Here is a 13,873-nt window from a genome sequence, read left to right on the forward strand (position 1 = left end):
CCTCTGGCTCTTTCCCCTTAGCCAGCCTAGCCACCGCGCGGCGAGGGGAATACCCTTTCCACTAACTCTCGAAGCCTTCGAGAGCTCCGCTCCCTTCCCCTCTCTCTGCCTCTCTCCTTCGTGAAGCGACAGGCGCGGGGAGGGCGGCTGGAAGGGGGAGGGCTCTGCAGCAGGGGGCCGCTCCTGGTTGGGCCCTCGCTCGCCGCCTGTCACAGGGCGGCGTGTGTGTGTCGGCGGGCTGGCCCCGCCTCGGCTCCTCGCCGCCCATCCCCTCCGCTGCACAGACAGACATGACACAGATCCTCAGTGGCTGCAGCTGCCGCTGAGCAAGCGGCCACTTCCTTAGGCTGGGGCGGGCGCGAAGCCTGCTGGCAACTGGAGCTGAGGAGGAGCGGCGGCGCCTTAGTCGGCTTCCCCCTTAGCGAGCAAGACGGAGAGAGAAGCCCGCCTGCCTGCCAGTAGCCACACTAGGAGACAGCCTTGCTAAGCGCCGCCCGGAGCCCGCCTTCCTGCCTGCCTGTCTGCCATCCCTCCGGGCGGGGGGCAGCCCGGATCTCCCGGGAGCGCCGAAGCCGGCTGCCGAAGTGGTGGCACTTGGAGAGCCGGCGGGGTGGCGCGGCGCTGCTGGGAAGGAGAGCGAGTGATTGAAGCGCCGCCGCTAAGGCAACCCGAGCGGCACCCAGCGGTCACGCAGACCGGGCTGCCTCGCCGCCGCCGCCTCTTCGTTGTCCGCGACCTTCTTGAGGGGCTTCCCCACACCAGCCTCTCCGAGCCCTGTCCGGGCCTGGGTTCCCCCCGCCCGGCGTGCTTGCAGGCCCCGGGGAGGCCGCAGCGGAGCTAACGGGACGTGCCCCTCCCCGGGCCAACCCCGGGTCCCGCGGGCCGCGCGAGGGGACCTGTGCGCAACGCGAGGCGCCCGGCGGGCCACGGGGGTTGCCTCCCCCCAGGACAGCATGGGGGAAGGAGGAGCCGGCAGGCCCTGAGCAGGCGACCGGGGAGGGGGGCTCCCGATTCTCCCTCCTCCTTCTGCTCCTGCTTCTCTCTCCCCCCCCCTTCCTCCGCTGCTTGCACGCAGATCGGACCAGCTGAGCTGCCTTATAGTCTGGGACCGCCGGAGAGATCCTCCGAAAGCGCTGGATCGGCGCCTGCTTTTCTCGCTTAGCCTGACCATCGCTCCCTCCCCCCACGAGCAAATTAGATTGGTAGAAAGAAGGGGATCTGCGTCTGTTCCGGGTGCGTTTGGTTCCGAGAAGGAGCCCAACAGCTGCCCGGCTTAGAAGCGGCCAGCCTCACAGGGGATCCCCCCCCCTCCCTTGGCAAGGCACCTCTCCGCAGCAGCAGCAGCAACAGAGAAGGTAAGAGGCTGTTTTGGGCTTGGGCGGTGATGCTGAGCCGGGTATGTGAGAAAGAAGAGGGGGAGCATCTTCCGTCTCTTCTTTCTCCCTCCTTCGTATTCCCCTTTAAATAAGCGTGCGGCCCGATCCGACGCCCATTTTACGTGAAAGAAAGTCCCGTTTTGTTCACTGGAGTTCATCCCCAAGTAGGCGTGGATGGAATTCCAGCCTCACTTCTGCTGCTGCTGCCTCGTTTTGTGTGTTGTTCTTCCTGACGAAGTGGGCTTCTTTTCGAGATACACAATCGCAGCCATCTCTCAAGAGCTGCGCTCCTTCTGTGCAGCCCAATGTTGTTTGCACGGTTACTCCGAATCAAGCCTCCCAGATTTCCGTGAATGTTGATAGGATCGCAGTCGTCTTGAGCCGGTCAAAGGAACGCACCATCGCCAGTTATCTCCATTGGCGGTGGCTAAAAGGAGACCGGATTTGATTTGGAAGGCAAGTCATTTGTCTAGGACTGGATTCATTCGCATACACTTTGCTCAAAAAATAGTTAGGATGCTTATTGCCCGACCAAGACATGAAAAGGTCAGGAAGATGGCAGTTGCCACCTGCATTCAGTTTACTGATGTGCAAAGGATTTACTTAAAGTCACAGAGACCTCTGTAAGCAAAGAAGTGGGCTATTGACTTTATTTACTTTTAAGTGGTACTTGCTGTTCAGGAAGGGTGTCATTTGAGGGAACTGAATCCTCTCAACATCACTGTTGAGTTGTGTGTAACTTGTGAAAAGTATCCAGGGTGGGATGGACAGAAGAACCTGTTCAGAGTTTATGGATAAACTGTTGTCTGTTGGGGTCTCAGTGTGTGTGTGTGTGGATTGTTAGGCAGATCTTAGGCATCAAGTAAAGGTAAAGGGACCCCTAACCTAGGCACCAAGTAGAGGAACAGATTTTCAGGTTGGGGAGAAGGAGGCAGATAGGCTGTCTTTGAACCTTAGCATGTATGCTCAGGAGTCAATTACTACTTGCTTCAATTCTTGAATCATTCTATTAGCATAGGTCATTAGGATTGCAGCCTTAGGGATTTTTTGGTGTGTTGTTTAATGTGTGGAGAGATGAGAATCTTGGACAGCAAAACCATCAAAGCTAGCCCTGGGCAGGAGATATTGATGAAGAACTGTGCTTAAATGTGCAGCCCTGTGTGCTGTATCTTGAAAACTTGCCTATTCTACAGGCTAAAAGGTCTTTGTTGTATACCTTGTATAATAGATTTTTTTTATAAAAAAAAGTGTTTCTGCTGTATCAACAAATAATTGCTGTGTATCTGCATGGGGGGGGCATGAGGAAGGAGGGAGGGAGAGTTAATGAGCGTTCTTGAAAGGTCACTTCAACATTTCAAGAAGCAAGCTTTCTGGCTGGTTTGACTTAAGCGATTAGGTTCAATAAGGAGTTGTCACATTATCAGCTGTGTCCACTTCTTCTCCAGGATGAATGGGCTGTAAACATTATTTCAGTCCTCTCTGAATTTATTAAAGTCAATACCCTCTTAATAGACAATCTGGTTAAATGGGACACTTTCAAGGAACAGATTGCTTTCAGCTAGATGGCTGCTTAATTGGGGTGGATTCTTTCCTTGTACTGCTTTAGGTTTGGTGTCTTGGACAGATTTCTGCTGTTATCAGTCTCTGTGAATTGTGTCATTTAGTTCATTTAGCCGATCTCCTTGGGGAACAAATAAACAACTTAGTGACTCTGTAGAGATAATATGAAGTTTGGCAGTGCTTCATGTAAGTGCTGTTGGAGAGGTTCCTGGTTCATATTATGTACTCCAGAGCCCATCTGATATGCTTCTCTTCCAAGCAGTACCTCAAATTGGGGGCGGGGGCTTTCCTTTTTCTGTCTTGCCTTCATTTAAAAAAAGAAGAAACAACTACTGGGCAGGTGTGTTGTTGCCAGCTAGCAACCAAAGGCTTTCTTCCTGGTTGACTGATGCTAGAGGCATATGTGAAAATGGATTAATTAAACTGCAGCAGAATTTTGAGTAGTTGGCATTGTGTGCAAGGATGCACCTTTCAGTCTGTCATGTATAGAATTTGGTTAGTATGGGACCTGTGAGAACTTGGCAGAGGGGTGTCTAATGCAAGGTGTAAAAGAATGCATTTGGCATATTAATAAGTGCTACATAAATTGGGCACAGCTTCAATATAGCTGGGTTTGGGTATATCAAACTTTGCATGGGCTGCACATTGTTCTTTGGACAGAACAGCTCAGGAAACGCTGTCTCTTTTAGTCTGTTCCTAAGCATGTTCATTTGGAAATACGTTCAACTGAAATAATTGGGAGTTACTACCAAGTAAATGTGTGTTAAGATTTACTGCATTAGCTAATAAATGCTTAGAATGGGGCATGCCATCCAATATGCCAGAGCTGATTACAAATCATGATGTTATGCCAGTGTTGCAGGCAAATGTGCCACTGCAGATGTTTTGAGTTGGGGAGTCATTATTCAGTCTCCCCCCCACTCCAAATTACTACTTGAAAGTGGAATGGGGAAGAATTTGGCAAGGGCACAAATTCTAAACCTAGAGTCCTAGAACATCATTTGGAAAATGCCAATTGATCAATGCTTCCTGCCTAATGGAATCTTTCACAGATGCTTTTTCTTTCTCAAACTGAGTTGGAAAGAACTGAAATGGCCATTGGATTGGACCGCAATAGTTTGAGTCTGGATCTTAATTATGGAATAGGTTCTTAGGCAAGTCACACAATGTTTATTGTCCTAGCCTTAACACACCTTTAACCACCCTCTAATATTTACTTACTTTTCAATATTACTTGGTGTTTTTGTTTTGTTTTTTTAAAAAAACATTCTTTCAAGCATACATATGCAGTGGAGATTCTAAATTATGCACCTTACTAATTGTATGTACCTGAGAACAGCTAAATAAGTGTATGATATAGACCTGCGTACCTTCTTGAAACTTGGTTCCCTGTCTGGTGATGGTGACACCCACAGGAAGGGGGACTTGTACATGTGAATGAGATAAACTTAAAATATATAAACTACTATTTATTGACAGTTTTGCACCTAAGAAGTACAGGAACTTTAATAAATTAACCTAAGGTGGCTTACACTTTCGAGGAGTGTCTGCAAGTGCTCTGCTGGAAATGGCAATATTTTAACTTAACACAGAAATAGTGCTGAGTGTGTTGCTATTTGTATTCTTCAGCCTCTTACTTCAGTAATATGCTAGAGGGACTAGTATTGCTACTGCCTCAGCCCCCCCGCCAGCCCAAGTGTTGGAAACCTAGATACTGTCACAATAAGCTGCTATAATAAGCGAGAGTACCAAGCCCTTATTGCCAAGAGGTCTTGTGCTGAAGACAAATTGGTATCTGTAAACACTCTTGCAGCAGAGGGGAATATCTTAACCTAAGCAGATCGGAATGCTGAGGTGTGATACAGTTGAGCATGAAGTACCAAATGGTAACTTGCAAGGCAGTAGGATGCAGTCTCTCAAGGTGTGTGTGTGTGTGTTTCTAAGGACTCAGAACTGACTGTGGGACAGGCCTTGTCAACTACAAATCTATAATAACACAAACAGATCTGAAGTTTAAACTTGCCAGGTCTTGGATTGTCCTACTGTTTTGGTGGTTTGTGGTGGATTACAAATCCTGTGGTCAGCAGGGCTTAGTGGCCTTGTAAAATCTACAATGAACTTACTGCAGAGTCATTGATGGGCTGGTAGCTTTGGGGGGGTGAGAACCCACAAGTTAGTTAATGACTATTAAGACTGGATCCCCCCCCCATTGCCTTTGTTGCTTTCATATATCCTGTCTGGAATGTGTGCTGTGGCTGAACATCTCCATTGATGTGACCCATTAGCAAATACTCTTCCTGTAATATACTTTGGAAATGCGTAGGGAAGAATATACTAGTGATAGAGGGCTTAAACTAATAGGCAGGTGTCTGGCTGCTCTCCTCTGTTTTCACATAAGATGCGGTATGTTGGATTTTGGGTTGCATTATACAGAAGGATAATAATCCTTTCAGATGTTGGAGTATGTGTGAAAGAGATCTAGGAATAGCACTGAATATTAAAAAGCCAGATAGCGTCTGCAAGCTATTGAACTTTTCTGGAATTCTAAAGAGTGTCCTTTCAATAAGCTGCATCGCAGAAGAAGGTAGAAAATTTATACTCCGTGAGCTTGTAACAAAATATTTGTGTCTTTTTCTGGCACAGAATGATAATTGTAAGTACATTTTCACCTAGGTAAGGTCATTCTCTTGACAGATAAATTGTGTTGGTGCACAGAACATCTCTCCTGTGAGTTTTCTTGAGCATATGTTGCTTTGTACGTCTCTTGTGGAAATGAAGCGTTCTTATGAATTCTGTACCAAGGTGCAGTGCATTACGAAGCCTGCCTAACCTGCACAGGGATATTCTTGTTCATTTTGACAGGAGTAATTGCATGCTGCTCTTCAGAATCCAGTCCTTTTTAATGAATATTTTTCCTTTCTCGTAACCCAGATTTCGGTGCAAACTGGCTTCGGAAAGTGAGTAGCTTTTCGCTTGGTGCTTCAAAAGCTGATGGCTGCTGGTGGTAGGAATTCATCACCTACTATAAAAATGGTTCAAAGCTGTTTACGAAAGGAAAACAGCAATGCATCACAAAATCAACAATCACAAAAACAATTTTGTAGCAGGAGTAAAAAAGTAGGAACATAATAGCAAATGTAACAGCATACAAAGAAAACATTTTGATACTATGAATGTAACAGCATTACAGTTCTTGGAAGTAGCAAAAAATAACAAGTTGCACCTTATCTCTAGAAACAAGTTCTTTCTAGAAACACCCTTCCTATTATGTTACCTATAAACAATGTTAGAAACTCAGATATATAAGCTAGGTGCCCAATGGCTCCTTAAACTAGGGTTACAGTCACCAAAACTGAACGCATAGTTTCCATTTTAGGGCAAGATGGCTCGAAGGTCATATTTTTCAATATGACTTTTTGGTTCCTGAAATTCATTCTGATTGTGCAGGTAAAACATAATAGATAGAATTCTACAGGATTTGTTGCTAGTCAAGATCCAAGGATCCTCAGGCATGCACCTCCACAGGGTGTAGACATCAGGCACCATCCTGGCGCCCAGACATCTTCATTTGGTCTCAAGTGGCCCCGAGCCAGGTACAAAATGCACCTGGTGAATTTTGAAGGCTGCTCACGGTCCCTCCCCTACAGCAACTTATTACAAGGAAAAGTGATAGTCTGTAAGAGGGGAGATTATGGGGGGGGTTGTTCTTATTTTCATTATGTATTATGTGTTTGTTATACTGTAATTTTATGTTGTGAACCCCCTGAGATCTATGGATGAAGGGTGATTATTTAATAGATAATAATCACTACTATTTCCTTTTGGTGGTTGCTGCTTGAAACTCTAGGTACTATCCTGTGCCCATTTGCTCGTTTACAGTGGTTCCTACTTGTGAATAAGCATGCATAGGATTAAGCTGCATGTCAACTGTTCTCATATAATGATGGCCATATAATTATAGGCAACCATGGAATGAACAAAAGCATTGTAAATAGTTGTGCCAGTCCATTAGAAAAAGCAACTAGCCAGTATATGGTTATAATACATTTAATAGGACCACCCAGAATGGCAAAGTCGTGTGTGTTTCTTTGAAAAATGTACGGGTTTTTTTTAAAAAAATGTCATTTCATGCATTCCTTCCAGGGGGAAGGGGGCAGCTTTGGGGGTAATTGCCCCAGAGCTCTCTGCCTTAATTTGGCCTTGTGGAAGTATTAAGTGTGTAAAGAATATAGAGGTGCAGTGTTCTTCAATGAATGGTTTGAATCACTAGATTCACCACTAGCAAATTATTTTTGATTCAAGAGGCTTGAAACTAGTCATGATGTTTATTAAGAGCTTTGGTTTATTCCTGATAGCGTTTATTACAATTGCAGACTTTGGAATGTGCAATTCTGAGGTGTATAAAAGACCTGGTTCTGAAGGCAGAACTCAAAGAAACTGCCACAGCCATATTTGTGATTTCTGTTTGCCTGACTGATGTCCACCTTCTCCTCAGCTGCTTCGCTGATATGACTCATGCTGATAAGCTCTCCAAGGTCCACCAGCTGCTTCAGCTCCTTCATAGCTCATATGTAGGCACAGAAGGATAAAACCTGTGGATAGCAGGCAGTGATTTGTCTCTGTTCACTTAAAGCATTGGCTCCAGTATCCCAGAGATGGGTTTTTCATACATAACTCCAGTGCTTGAAAGCTTGCACTAGCAAATTGATAATGCAGGCTGGCCCAAAACTTTTTGTTGTTGTTGACAGTTTAAGTCAAGGCCGGCTTAAATGAGAGAAAATACTTTTTAAAGTAAAGATGGCACTACACACCTGCACAATGCTTTTATCTCATGCCCTTCAAGTCACTTAGGGTGGCACAGACCTTTCTCTTACTTTACGTTCCCAGCAACTTTGTGGTGTAGGGTAGGCTTGAGATAGCATGGTCTACGATCATCAAATGAGCTTTGTGGCTGAAGGCAAATTTGAACCTAGATCTCACTGGATCTAGTCAGTATTCTAATCACTGCACTGCACTGCGAAGCTGAATATATGGAGATCGAAGACGGACAAAATAAAGCACTTATTTATACAGTGCATACTTAAATTCTCACCAGAGGCAGTGATGGCCACCAACTTGGATGGTTTTGAAAGAGGATTGGACAAATTCATGGGGGAGAAGGATATCAACGGCTCCTAGCCATGCTAGATATGTTCTTCCTCTGCTGTTGGAAGCAGTATGTTTCTTAATACTAGTTCCTGGAAGCTGCAGGATGTTTCCCTTGGGCATATGGTTGGCCACTGTGAGAACAGGATGCTGGTATAGATGGGACACAGGCCTGATCCAGCTGGGTCTTACATTCTTATGTACTTTATTTGCTTTCTCGTCACCTCTCTTTCCTATCACTTATTCCCTGTTACTTTTAGTAAACATCTTACTTGATTTGGATGGTATCCCACATGGAGCCAACGGGATCCCAGCATTCTCCAGGCCCTGGAGTTTAGGTGGGGGTCTGCCCACTAGCCTTGATAAATTCTCTAAGTGGCTTCATAACCTGCGGAATAGTGGCTTGACTGTAGCCACTGTGACAATGGCTGTCCTCAGGCATCCTCCCAGTGCAAGGTCAGGTGGGTGACTATGACTTTCTTGTACCAGCAGGCATTATTAAGGTAGTGTTTGGTTTTATTATATATATATATATATATATATATATATATATATATATATATATATATATATATCGTGTTTCTCATATTATAAGACATGTCTTATATTTATTTTTTCCTCAAAAAAACACACTATGGCTTATTTTCAAGGGATGTCTTGGTTTTTTTCCTCCTCCTCCTGCCGCGGCCGGCATTGCTGCTGCGCCTATCACTATGTCTTATTTTCAGGGTATGGCTTATATTCCTTGAATGCTTAAAAATCCTGCTATGGCTTATTTTATGGGTATGTCTTAAAATATGAGAAACAGGGTATATATATATATAAAATGTGCACTGCTTAGAAATGTCTTACAGAAATAAGTGGCCCTGGTTCACAAGGGGCCTGAAGCAAAAGTGAGTGGAAGGGAGATAGCCAGAATCAGGTAACGAAAGTACAGCCTGGGCTTTGTGTTCTTTATGCTTAAAAAAAGAGGGGGGGGAATATGTATTGAGAGAATGCAACCTGAATAAATCTTTCAGATTAAGGAAATGCACACAATTTGCCCTCCTTCTAACTCCTAGAAATCTAGCTCCCCAACTCTGGCTTCTGAGATTTCAGTAGATGACATTTCACATTTTTAACCTCATCTCTGCAATCACAATGGCTTAGATTTTTTTTTTAAAGAAACCCAACAGGCAAAGTTAAGAATCCCAGGAAGCTGAATTCTATGCTCAATGCCATATTCTACAAATTTCCTCTGCTCTAGCAGCATCTGTGCAACCTTGAATACAGCCCATTCCTGAAGATTATATGATAGCAGTGGTACTCTGAAGCAATATTTCTGCTTAGTTGCCATTGTGTCTGCAAAGTGCCATCCCGCAGAGTACTTCTGGTGGTGAATAGGCAGGCGAATCTGCATTGTCTCCCCTGAAACATTGTCAACCTGCTGTGATGAGCTTGCCACCTGCTTTGAGAACAAAATCACTTGTATTCAGTTGGGCTCTGGAATCTCACCTTTCATAAAACAGTGCCAAAGTGCGATGTGTTGGAGGCTCAGTCTTGCCCTATTGTTTTGATGGCTGTTAGTCTGGTTTGTCTACTGGCTTGTGCTTGTTGATAATGAGGACAATCGCTTAAGAGTGGGAACTGTGTGCATGATAATATTAAAAGGTGTTTACAGTAGATGGCCCTCAGCTGTATAATTTTCTTCTCTTGGAGAAAGTTCATATCTGTGTGTTGTGTGACAGACCAGAGTAAGCCAAACACATTTCACTACCTAAAGGCTCAGATTCACCCCCCCCCCCCGATAGGAGAGCTCAAATTGAGAACATAGAGGAAGCTAGAGAAAGATAGGAATCTGTTCAATGTCTGTTCAGGAGCAAGGGATAGTGTAGGATAGAAGGTGTAACAATTTACGCTTTGCTGGTTTTAGAGGCAAGATGGCTATAAATAAAGTTTAGTACACAGTACAGCCTGTAGGTCAATTTGACACTGAGCATCTCATGGAAGTGGTGAAAGACATTCTCATTCTGATTGCTTTTGGGTGCAGATAGGGGTGTATTTCTAACAGTGTGCTATATGTGCAGTACCAGGTTTGGAATAATCAAGCTGAATTTGAGTTGACAACTTCATTGAATTGGAACCACTTCAGATCCTGTTTTGTTTGAGTGGCAGTGGAACACAAAACTTTTATTAGTTTAACTATATAAGGTGGATCTGTGGTGGATGTTTGGTCTTTATGTTGGTGCATTTGAAATGGGGAATCTGATCTGGAGGCATTGATTCTCCTTGCTCCCTTCATAACTGTGCATCATCCTTTCCTTGCTCCCTTCATGACTGTGTATCATCTTGGAAAATTAAAATGTTTTTCTCTTTTTAGCCTTAACCTTGTAATGCAAAAACACACTTGTTCTAGGGCTAATGCTTTTTAGGAGGGGGGGGGGAACAGTTGACTCCCCTGCTGTGATTTCAATAATGCATTATTTCATAGCTTCAGAGGATTTAATATGTTTCTAGTGACTTCTATGTGTTGCACTTAGATGATAAGCAAAATGACTATAATAGGCTAGATGCAAACACCTTCCGTCTTCACCCAACAACTTCTAACAGCTTCACTTCTCTTGTTTTCCTTATTCTTGCATGTTCCTCTGTTCTTCCTTCTTAGGATCTATTTGTGTCCATGCCCATTGATCAATATTTTATGAATGCAAGTCCTTGGATAAAGACACATTCCTGCTGCTGAATAAAATAGGCAGCACTACTTTAGCTAGCTAACTAAGTATTTGGCTGGTGAGATGATATATGTAAGAGAGATCTAGGCCACAGGCCACCAACCTTGTTTGGAGTCCTAGTGGGCACATTTTGAATTTTGAGAAAATGCCATGGGCACCAGTCGCAAAACAGCTGTGGAGGGGGGCATACTGCGAAATAGTTGCCAAGAGGTGCATGGCATAGCACAAAATTAAAGAGACAACCAGCCCCAACAACCTTAGGCTTACCGTGGAAGTAACCGTATCTTGCTAATCCTAATTGTGGAGATCACACAACACATACACAAAATGATGCTGTTGCTGTATAATAGCAGGGAGCATTCTTCAGTACCAGGAAAAATATACAAGGTGGCCACACACACCACACTCTCTCTCCTTTCACAAAAACTGCTTAGAAGGTGCTTGCCCATTGCAGAAACAGTGGCTTGCTGCTGCCTTTGTTTTTTTGTCTAGGCTTTCAAATTATAAACGACTTTGTATTTTTACTGCATTGTACTAGAGTTATTTACTACTACTGATGGGTGGTGATTGTTTTATTTTTATATTTGTTTCTGGTGAGGTGCCCTGTACTTCTGCCTGGGGAAAGGATGGGAGGTAGCAATGACAGGCAGACAAAGAAATAAGTTGTAAGTGTTGTAAAGTCTGCTTTATTCTATGGAGCCTTTAATGCATGCATGGGCAAACTCAGACCTCCAGATGTTTTGGGACTACAATTCCCATCAGCCCTGACCACTGGTCCTGTTAGCTAGGGATGATGGGAGTTGTAGTCCCAAAACATCTGGAGGGCCAAGTTTGCCCATGCCTGCTTTAATGAATGGTAGCTTTATTGCTCTTTTGTTGTGGTGGCTCCCTCTCTCCCTACCCATTGAAATCTGGATTTACACTTATGGGCTTCATAACACTTATGGGCTTCATTATGACTATGTATTCATTTGACTTTTATTATTTGTAAGCCACCTTGTACAATGAAAGTGGAAAGGCAGGTGTGATAACCAGCTTTGTTCCTCTTAAAAAAACATTTCAAGGCTATAATGATGTTGTGATTGCTAGAAACAGCCTCCACAGGTTGGCTGCTGCTCCACCTGTTGGTCATAACTTATTGAATTGATATGTGACATGGAGACTGCCTTCATTGCACAGTCTTCTGTTGCTTCCAGGGATCTCGGAAATCTTGAGATGTGTGAGGAGATTGCTTATTCTGTCTGTACACTTCACCCAAGCCATTTGGATCATGTGTCACAAGTGTAAACTGGGATACGTGCTATGCCCTCAGCATCTTAAGTTGTATTCCCATAGCCAAGCTGTCTGCATAGCACTTTTCCAAGTATGTTTCTAATGCCTGTGCTAATTATAATATCTGTGTGCAATTGCAGCTTGATCTCCTGTGTGTGTGTCTTACCTACTCGCTTGATAAATATCACCCATAAAATGATTTCTTTTTTCTTGCACATGTCTTTGGCATGCTGCATTTTGGCATCCCTTGCTTTCTCTTCTGGGTCATCTTAATGATTTGAATCTCCTGTCTTGGGCAGAGAATTTGGCTTAAACTTGTAGTTTCCTTCTGTAGCTCTTTCTGAAGCTTGGCTTTACACATCTACATGGGCTTGGTCATGTCCACAGAATGGAAGATGGCAGGATCCCCAAAGACATACTCTACAGGGAGCTGGCTTCAGGCACTAGGCCTGATGGCAGAACAAACTCTGCAGACATGACATGAAGGCTGGCAACATCAACTCTGCCATGTGGGAATCCTTTACAGAAGGCTGCAGAACCTGGAGACAGTCAGGCCATTCATACATAGCAATGACCAGAGGAGGAATGACTGCTGGGAGGGGCGCAGAGAAAAGAAATGCCATGGTGCATCTGCAGCAGCACAACTGGATGCCTTCATTTGCCTCAGCTGCATCAAAACATGCCTCTTCCGTATCAGTCTCTACAGCCATAGCAGGCGCTGCAACCTTTCAACTGTTTGACTTCACCCCCAAAGGTGCACTCCTAAGACAGGTGCCAACAACAGCAGTCATGAAATGGAATCAATCCATGTGGCGACTCCTTCCCCATGATAAACTTTGTGCAGCAGCCTGCCACATGCCCTGGTCACCCCTTCACTTTAAAGCATTCATTCTGGATGTTTTGCTATGGCATTGTGAACCTTGTCCAGTCTTTGGTGAAATGCTGCACACAAATGGTTCACTATGGTAAAAGCTGCCATATGTAAGGAGACTCCTTGACATTTCTCTAGGAAGAGATGAGGCTTTGCTTTGTGTTCTGTTGCTCAGAGGAATTTGGTGCAGCTCCTTTGTTGTGGTGGCACAAACACGGAATGCCCTTTTTAAAGAAGGCTGCCTTTCTTTTTCACTGTTAGCTTTGAGGAACCTTTGGCTCTCCAGATGTTGCTGAACTACAACTCCCATAATCCTTGGCCATTGGCCATGCTTGCTGTGGCATATGTAAATTGTAGTATATATAAGGTGCATATTTCTGGAACCCACCCTATTTTTGTGATTACATTTTTTTCTTGTAAGTTTCAAAATTGTTGTTAATGTTGTACTGTATTTGACATTGGTGTAACCCACCCTGGGTCCTTAGGGTGAAGGGCGAGTAATAAATTGAAGCACCGAGAGCACCTGTTGTTCACACCTAAGTTGTTTTTGTAGTTCAATCCAATGCATGCTACTCAGAAGGAGGTTCTATTCAGTTCGGTAGGAGTTATAATGTTGGAGCCTTAATCTACTGTTTCAAAGTTTCTGCATAATTCATATTTGTTTACTTAAAAAAATGTATGTGCTGTACATTGTGTCTACCTCTTCATTGTAGACTGCCACTGGATTCATATTGATTATATATATATATATAAAACTTATATCCTTTCTGTCTTCTAGCATGGAACCCAGGTGTGGCATAGATGTGGTTCCCAGACACCATCCATGCAGTCACCAGACCTAGACTTGCTTAGTGGCCTCATGTGCTTTCAGACCACACATAAATTGTGCTAATTGATCCAAATTAACCTATCAGATAAATCTGTGAGACTCAGACCCC

The 13,873-nt window shown here is 44.2% G+C and overlaps 1 protein-coding gene across 1 annotated transcript in view; it reads left to right on the forward strand.

Annotated features, from left to right (window-relative positions):
• The first annotated feature begins 274 nt into the window (after positions 1 to 274).
• Positions 275 to 13,873, forward strand: part of LARGE1 (LARGE xylosyl- and glucuronyltransferase 1) — a 314,023-nt gene continuing 300,424 nt past the window's right edge. Inside the window, exon 1 of the mRNA XM_035126642.2 lies at positions 275 to 1,355. The gene's annotated coding sequence lies outside the window, so the exon portion shown is untranslated. The remainder of the gene's footprint in view (positions 1,356 to 13,873) is intronic.

This window comes from Zootoca vivipara, chromosome 10 (assembly GCF_963506605.1).
Source record: "Zootoca vivipara chromosome 10, rZooViv1.1, whole genome shotgun sequence".
Lineage (NCBI taxonomy): Eukaryota > Metazoa > Chordata > Lepidosauria > Squamata > Lacertidae > Zootoca > Zootoca vivipara.